At 40.7% G+C, this 8,393-nt stretch overlaps 1 long non-coding RNA gene across 1 annotated transcript; it reads right to left on the bottom strand.

Annotated features, from left to right (window-relative positions):
• Positions 1-4,115: 4,115 nt before the first annotated feature.
• LOC111097824 lies at positions 4,116-7,369 on the bottom strand. The gene is made up of 4 exons (XR_005365146.1): positions 7,165-7,369; positions 5,901-5,990; positions 5,037-5,190; positions 4,116-4,348 (listed from the first exon to the last, which is right to left on the bottom strand). It is a non-coding gene; the product is annotated as an uncharacterized LOC111097824 (long non-coding RNA).
• Between the last annotated feature and the right edge of the window lie 1,024 nt (positions 7,370-8,393).

Here is an 8,393-nt window from a genome sequence, read left to right as displayed (position 1 = left end):
GTTTCTCATGGGTATACTGGGGACTGAGCCTTGTCTTTCCACCTTCTACTTTTATGCTCCCATGGCATGAGATGTGGTTGGTCTGATAGGTCCCTGGGACTAACCAGTCATTCTCCACTTGTTCCCTACTAAAATGCTGTGACCAGTATGATTTTATTCGGGCCAGCCTGTGTTGAGGTAGTCGACTGCACATCCCAACTTCCCTTGTGGCTAGAAGTGGCCAATGAGATACAAGCAGAAGTTGTGTGGAGCTCCCCAGGTTCAGCTGGGAGGATTCTTTGTTTTGGTCCCTCTTCCCTTCCTCCTGCCTGGAACATTGATGAGATGTTTAGAGCTGTTATCTTACAAGCTCAAGGTGACCTTGAAAATGGAAGCTATAAGCTGAGGATGTGGAGCTGAAAATAGAAAGATCCTCAGTCCCCAGTTGTTGTGGAGCACATCACCAGTACCGGCTTACCTACCTTCACACTTATTTGAGGAGAAGGAAAGTAAGCTTGTATCTTTTTAGACACTGTTATTTGGATTTTTGTTCAGCGCAAAACCAAGTCTGTTGCAAAAAATATATGTCCCATATCTGAAATAGCTCCACCTTGCCTCTTTTTTTTTAAAGATTTATTTATTTATTTATTTATTTATTTATTTATTTATTTATGATAGGCATAGAGAGAGAAAGAGAGGCAGAGACACAGGAGGAGGGAGAAGCAGGCTCCATGCTGGGAGCCCGACGTGGGACTCGATCCCTGGACTCCAGGATCGCGCTCTGGGCCAAAGGCAGGCGCTAAACCGCTGAGCCACCCAGGGATTCCCAACCTTGCCACTTTTTCTCCACGTTTTCCCTCCCACCTCATACCTCTCAACCCCCCATTTTTGGTCTGTCTCTGGCTTCTCATCTCCAATTGATAAATCCTATGCTTGATCTGCTTAACACATGAGAAGTGGAAGCGCAGAAGATGCCCCCCAACCTCTGGTGGGTTATTTAGCTTTTGTAAAACCTGGAGTGCCATTTGCTTTTAGGTACCCAAGATGGCAGCAGGAGCTTATCTCTTGATAATCACTTCCATTTCCATAAGGAAGAACATTTCAAGGGAGATTGAGAAAAGAGAATATTTCCTTTATATCATTTCTAAGGTTGTAATGTTTTTTTTTTTTTAAAATTGTTACTATTCTTTTTTTTTAATTTTTATTTATTTATTTATGATAGTCACAGAGAGAGAGAGAGGCAGAGACACAGGCAGAGGGAGAAGCAGGCTCCATGCACCGAGAGCCCGATGTGGGATTCGATCCCGGGTCTCCAGGATCAGGACCTGGGCCAAAGGCAGGTGCTAACCCGCTGCGCCACCCAGGGATCCCGTAAGGTTGTAATGTTGATGGAAATTCTTCTGTGGGATAAGAGGGGAATGCAAGAAGAAGAGAAAATATCCCCAAAGACATAAATCCTCAGTTTTATCATGTATGTTTAGATTTCCACATCAGTCTTGGTCTGTCTGTCATTTCTACTTCTCCAGGTTTTTAAAGGGAGGAAAGGACTGGAGTGAAGAGATGGGTCACTGGATCCCGTGCCTTTCAGCCCAACGTGCGATCCCGCTTCACTTCTCCTGTGGCTGGTGGCTCTGAGGATAAGCGAGGGGATGCAGGAAGCAGGCATGGGTTCCTCTACTCTGTAAAGGGGCACATCTGGGTAGCAGTGAGGGGGCAGGGGTGCACAGGGGCGGTGTGGGGGCAATGGACTGTGGTCCTGTCTCCTTGCTTGGGCTTTACACTGTGTGAATCCTGGACCCATTTGTATAATCAGGAATAAGGAGCAGAGGGATTCTTTTGTTAGAAATGTGTTTATTTTATAGTGAATCAAGGAAAGGCAGTCATGGTCTGCGATGGCTGTTTGGAACTCGTGATTCAAGGCATGGCTCTTCCCAGACTGCTCGCCCTTTTGTAGAAGGTTAAGCTAACAATGTTTGCTATCTAGAATGGGATAAGTTACCCTTCCCTTATTGCAGTTTCTTATTCTCTCTGCCTCGTGTCTTAAATCTGAAAGAAGAAGATTGAGATCCTTTTGATTGCACCAAAAGTGTGATTCGAACGGAACGGTACCTCATAAGCTTCATTTTCTTTCCCGGTCGGTTGAAAAATGTTCTGCGTTATTTTCTAGAAGGGTCATCAGAGTTGACCATTTTGTCGAGATTATCTATTTTGAAAACATTTCAACATTCAGAACAGCATGATGAATAATAACTTAGAGCTTGACTCTCAGAGCAGTTTGTGGGTGTGCGTGTGCACACGTGTGTATGCGTCTTCATGTGTGTGCACACGTGTGCTTGCAGGAGTGTGGGTGTGCATGAATGCATACACGTGTGTACATGTGTGTGCACGTGTGTGTATGTGTGTATGGGGGAGTGGGTGTCTCAGGCTTTGCTCTCATCAGTGACCCATGTGGAACCAAGACACATCACATGGGCCACTCTCTGGCTGTGAGAAGTGAATACCTACCCGTATGTTTGAGATTCAGTTCCCACATCGTGACTCTATTTAAAGCTACCCAGGGTTCAGTGATGCCTGTATGTGTTGCCTTGTATTTGCATATCACCTTTTGCTGGAAAACACAGGCTTCTCAAAAAAAAAAAAATACTCCAGTCTTATCACAAGTGTGGGCGGCAGGTGTTGTTTCTTTCTTCCTCCAGAGGAGGAAAGTGCAGAAGCAGAGAGGAGTTACGTGACTCATGCAGGTTCACTAAAGTCTTGTAAAACTTCACCCCCATTTACTTTCAGTGTAATATGGTATAATGTGTTAAATCAGCAATTGGTTTTTCTTTCAGATAACTTTTTTATTGAAATCTAACTCCCATATCATAAAATCAGTCTTTTAAGTACACAATTTAGTTTTTAACATAGTTACAAAGCTGACTATCTAATTCCAGAACACTGTTGTCAACTTCAAAAAGAAACCCCATCCTCATTAGTGGCCAATCCCTTCCCCCACTTCTCCTTCAGCCCCCAGCAACCACTGATCTTCTTTATGTCTCTGTGGATCTGCCTATTCTGAACATTTCATGAAATTAAATCACACAACATGTGGCCTTTTGTGCCTGGTTTCTTTCACTTAGCAAACTATTTTTGAAGTGAATAATTCATTATCTTTTGGGAAAGTATTATGGATGAATAATATACCATTGGTTGGATGTACCACACTCTGTTTTCCCATTCATTAGTTGATGGACATTTGGGTTGTTTCCACTTTGGGGCCATTTTGAGTAGTGCCTCTGTGAACATGCATGTGTAAGTTTCTGTGTATACATTATTTTCGATTCTCTTGAGTATATACCTGGGTAATTCTGTGCTTAACTTTTTGAGGAATTCTCAAACTGTTTTTGCGGAGAGGCTGCACCATTTGACACTCCCACAGCATTGTATGAGGGCTCTGATTTCTCTGCATCTTTGCCAACACTTGGTATTGTCTCTCATTGTGATTATAGCCACCCTAGTTGGTGTGGTAGCTATTGACTTTTCTTTTTTAAAGATTTAATTTATTTATTTATTCATGAGAATTCCACAGAGAGAGGCAGAGACACAGGCAGAGGGAGAAGCAGACTCCCTGTGGGGAGCCTGATGTGGGACTCGATCCCAGGACCCCAGGATCACGACCTGAGCTGAAGGCAGATGCTCAACCACTGAGCCACTCACGTTCCCCAGCTATTGACTTTTTAAATAAAAACAAAAAGATATGCAGTCAGAGACATTGGGTCACTTTCTAATGCAAGAGAGTGGGTTATGTGGCCCGTGGAATTGGAAACCCCTTTCCTCTCTAGACTTCTATCTTTCATCTAGCGTCTGCACTTAATAGAAGAAAGAGGAAGCTGCTGGAGGCCTCACTTCCATTCTCTCTTCTCAGTACATGGAGGCTTCTCCAATTTTAACTTCCAACTCTCCACAGAAACTCTTCTACTGTTAATACCCAATTTAACATATTTACTATCATATTCTTCTTCAAGTGTTCTGGAATATTCTTTACTCCCTCATTTGATATGTTACTTATAATAATAGTGATGCTAAAAACCACATATACCCATAGTGCTTATTATACATGGTATTATTTATTTCTCATAACAATCCTGTGGTGTATGTTGTTATTGTCCTAGAAGTTTTGGACATGAGAAAATTGAAGATGAAGAGTAGAAGGTCAATTTCCTTGGCACACAGCCAGTGGTGATAGAATAGGACTGACTAGGGAGGGATGCGATGTCAGCCTCATCTATCCTGGGATTTATTTCTTCTGAAAGTCTGGAAGGCTCCCTCACACTGGAAAATCCTAAAAAGTGATTTCTTCTTCTCTCCTCTCTCAAATGCCACAGTAAACCTGGAGGGAATTATAAAGCTAAGTAGGCTTGGGATGACTTAGTTTTATTTAATTATAATTTTAATCATTCCATTAGGCCACTTATGTCTCTGGAGTAAATTCTCCTTCTCAGATATTTTCTGATAATTAGAAAATAAATTTATAACTATTTTCTTCATGATTTTAAGCAAGGTCCTATCAATTGGGCCAAATTAAGTTTGGGGTAATTTCTTAGCTTGGCAGATGAGAAAAATCAAGGCTAACTCCATATAGAAAGTCCAAGTATCATAACTTTCCTCGCTTATGAAACAGAAACCAGTATTGCCCCTTCACACCAGGTGAAGGATGGCTCTTGCTGAAACAAAATAACACCCCCAACCCCCAAACACATACACACTCTATGCTTTGGTTGGTTTGTAAATGGTATTATCAGAATACATCTAGCAACAGTGCTAGAGTGGACTCTGACTTTTTGATGCCAGGCAGCCGTTAGATGGAAAAAGAGAATGCAAATCTCAACATTCCATCAGAAATAGAAGCAGAGGAACCTCTATTTTTGAGGCTCTATTTAAATTAACTAGAATCTCTCTTTGGATATTGAGCTTTTGAATAATATTATTATTATTATTAATTTTTTTTTTTTTTAGTTTAAAGCACTCAAATGAAAAACCCAGGGAGGGACCAAATATATGAAAACCATAGACATTACCTTTATGCATGGGTGGACCTTGACCACATATTTTCCATTGAGAACCATGGTGCTTTTCCTTCTCATCTTTGGATCCTTCCTACCTGCAAGACTGGACGTCAATCCTCTTCTCAGTGATGGGATATGAGGATAAAATGTTTTTTACACTTCTTCCCTGGAAGAGGAGTGTGTGAGATTTGTATGTGTGTGTGTGTGTGTGTGTGTGTGTGTGTGTGTGTGTGTTTGAAAATCTTCAGGAAAAGACTAAAGAGTAACTGTGAGAATAAGAGCAAATCACTTTTAATTAACGTACAGTAATAAGCCCACCTCTGAGAACAATTTACCTATATGTTGTCATAAATAACACTCGATTATTAACATAGGCAAACACGACTGCAAAATAAGGGAGTCCATTGAATCTTGTTAAAAAAAAATCATGTAACTCAGGGTTTTACTCAGGTTTCTTCTATTTCTTTTAAAAAAAATGCTCCTCTTTAATTCTAGTTCATGGTAACATTCAGAGGAAATATATTTCTGGGTTGCAAGAATCTCCTGGAGATTTTTTTCTGGATGCGCTCATGCTCTGACACGAATTGTCCATGACTGGAATTTGGATGATTCTTATCACTGGCACAGTTTTAAAATAAATTGTAAAATAAAATAGACCTGAACTGTTTTCTCTTTAAAAAATTAAGTTAGCAAACATACTAATGATTGAGCCACTTTGGCTTATATTCAGTTTTGAGATACAAAATTGTATTGTCGTATTTGTTATTGTTGTATTTGTTGCATTGTTGTTAAAATACATTTTAACAATTTGTTAAAATGTTGTATTTTGTATTTTATTGTTGTATTTGTTATTAAAATACACAAAAAATGCCTCACCAGCCAGGATCTGTGTTCTTCCTCATGCTTCTCCACTTGGATGTGTTTCTAGAGCTTCCGGTCTGCACCTTGTCAGTGCTTCAGTAATCTCTGAGGCAGGAAATTCAATCAACACCAAGTCAGAGAACCCCAGCTCTATCCCTTTGTTGTGAGTCCGGGTACATTATTTGACTACTCTGAGATAATTTCTTCATCTATAAAAGTGGGGAAATGCTTGATGTTTATTATTACCATGAGGCCTTTAATCAAATTTTCTATACAAAGCTGTACTATCATAATTCATTTAGAATCAATGGTGACCTGAAAAATTAAATATACCAGTAATTTCCCTCTGGTCATTCCTTTCATGCCCCGTCTCCACATTCACCATTGGTATCAATATTTGTCAGTGTTTAAACAAATTATGATGATTTTTCCCTCGCCAAAGGTTTTTATTATTTTTATGGTTCATCATTGACATTTTCTGCTTCATATCATTTTTGGGATTGGGTAAGTAATGAATGAAATGAGTATCGATACATCCTTACAAAACAAACTGGCCACTTTGTTTCGGGAAAACAGTGCTGGGACACTCAACAGGGTTTCGCAAAGGATCCCTAGGAAAGATGTATGGGCAGAGCTGCTTCAGGAGATCACCAAGAGGTAGATAAAGGGCTGAGGAAAGGTCACAGAAGTCCAATGACCACCTGCTACTGCCCCGGTGAAAATGAGCCATGAACACGGGGCTAATTGCCATGGCGAGAACCCAGTTTCCTTGGATCTATGGGGGCTCTTGACTAGAGCTGAGAGTGCCCGTTAAGAAGCATGGCCACCCTAAGAGCGAGAAGATGCCCTGGGATGAGGCGGTGCTGGACCTGCCTGCTGGCATGGGTCAGAATAGTCAACAAGACTGGGGGAAGGCAACACATGTAGCTCAGCCCAAGCTGACAGTGGAAGGCCTGTAGTGAAAGCTCATTGCCTTGACAAAAGTGATGATGCCACTTAACTCTAGGATAGAATTATTTCTGCCACCTAAAGTAACAACATTCCTTGTGGTCACTAAGATGCTGTAAAGCAGTTTTTAAAAAGATTTTATTTATTTATTCATGAGAGATACAGAGAGAGAGAGAGAGAGAGAGAGAGGCAGAGACCCAGGCAGAGGGAGAAGCAGACTCCCTGTGGGGAGCCAGAGGTGGGACTCAATCCTAGGACCCCGGAATCATGATCTGAGCCAAAGGCAGACGCTCAACCACTAAGCCACCCAGGTGTCCCTCAAAATACTTACTAAACATGCTCTGTAGTTCAAACAATGTGGTTGGTGCTGGAGACATAAAAGTAAAAGCATGGTGCCTGCCTTCAGAGACCTGACATTCTAGTGTGGGGAGCCAGAGGTATGAACAACTACAACAGTGGGAGTTGCCACGGTGGAGTCATGGTCAGTATTCCATGGGGGATGTGTTGAAGAAGTGCCTTTACTGTAATTGAAATAGCAAGGCTAGCTGGGAGTTGGGGGAAAATTCCCCATGGGTCTCTCATTTTCTACAAGCTTTGTCAGCAGAGAAACTAATCACCTTTGCTTTTTATTATTATTATATATTTTTTCATACTCTTGAACCCCCCATCACCTATTTCACCCATCTCCTCACCCACCTCCCATCACTGATAACCATCAGTGTGTTCTCTGTAGATAAAAGTCTGTTTCTTGGTTTGTCTCTCTCTCTCTTTTGTTTCCTTTGCTATTTTGTTGTCTCTTAAACTCCACGTATGAGTGAAATCATATGATATTTGTCTTTCTCTGAGTGATTTATTTTGCTTAGCATTTTACTCTTTAACTTTATTCATGCTGTTGCAAATGGCAAGATTTTATTCTGTTTTACAGTTAAATAATATTCTGTGGTGTGTGTGTGTGTGTGTGTGTATATATATGGTATATTATATATATATAGTATGTGTGTGTATATATATAGTATACCATATATATATATACACAATGGAATATTATTATTATTATTATGTGATATATATATATATATACCACATCTTCTATATCCATTCATCTGTCAATGGACCCTGGGGCTGCTTCCTTCATTTGGTTGTGGTAAATAATGTAGCAGTAAACAGGAGTGCGTGTGTCCCCTTGATTTAGTGTTTTTGTATTCTTTGGGTAAATTCCCACTAGTGTGATTACTGGATCTAGGGTAGCTCTATTTTTAACTTTCTGAGGAACCTCCCTACTGTTTTCCACAGTGGCTGCACCAGTTTGCATTCCCACCAATGGTGCACATGGGTTCCTTTTTGTCCACATCCTCTCCTACAGTTGTTGTTGTTGTTGTGTGTGTGTGTGTGTGTGTGTGTGTGTGTTTGATTTTAGTCATTCTGACAGGTGTGGGGTAATAGCTTATTGTAGTTTTGATTTGTCTTTCCCTGATGATGAGTGATATTGAGCCTTTGATTGAACTACCTTGAATTATCCTTTAAGGATGTTGCATAGCTAGCAAATACCTTGGAGGTTAG

Source organism: Canis lupus, chromosome 10, assembly GCF_011100685.1.
Source record: "Canis lupus familiaris isolate Mischka breed German Shepherd chromosome 10, alternate assembly UU_Cfam_GSD_1.0, whole genome shotgun sequence".
NCBI lineage: Eukaryota > Metazoa > Chordata > Mammalia > Carnivora > Canidae > Canis > Canis lupus.
Note: the sequence above shows the minus strand (reverse complement) of the source record. Positions and strands in the feature narration are given on the sequence as shown.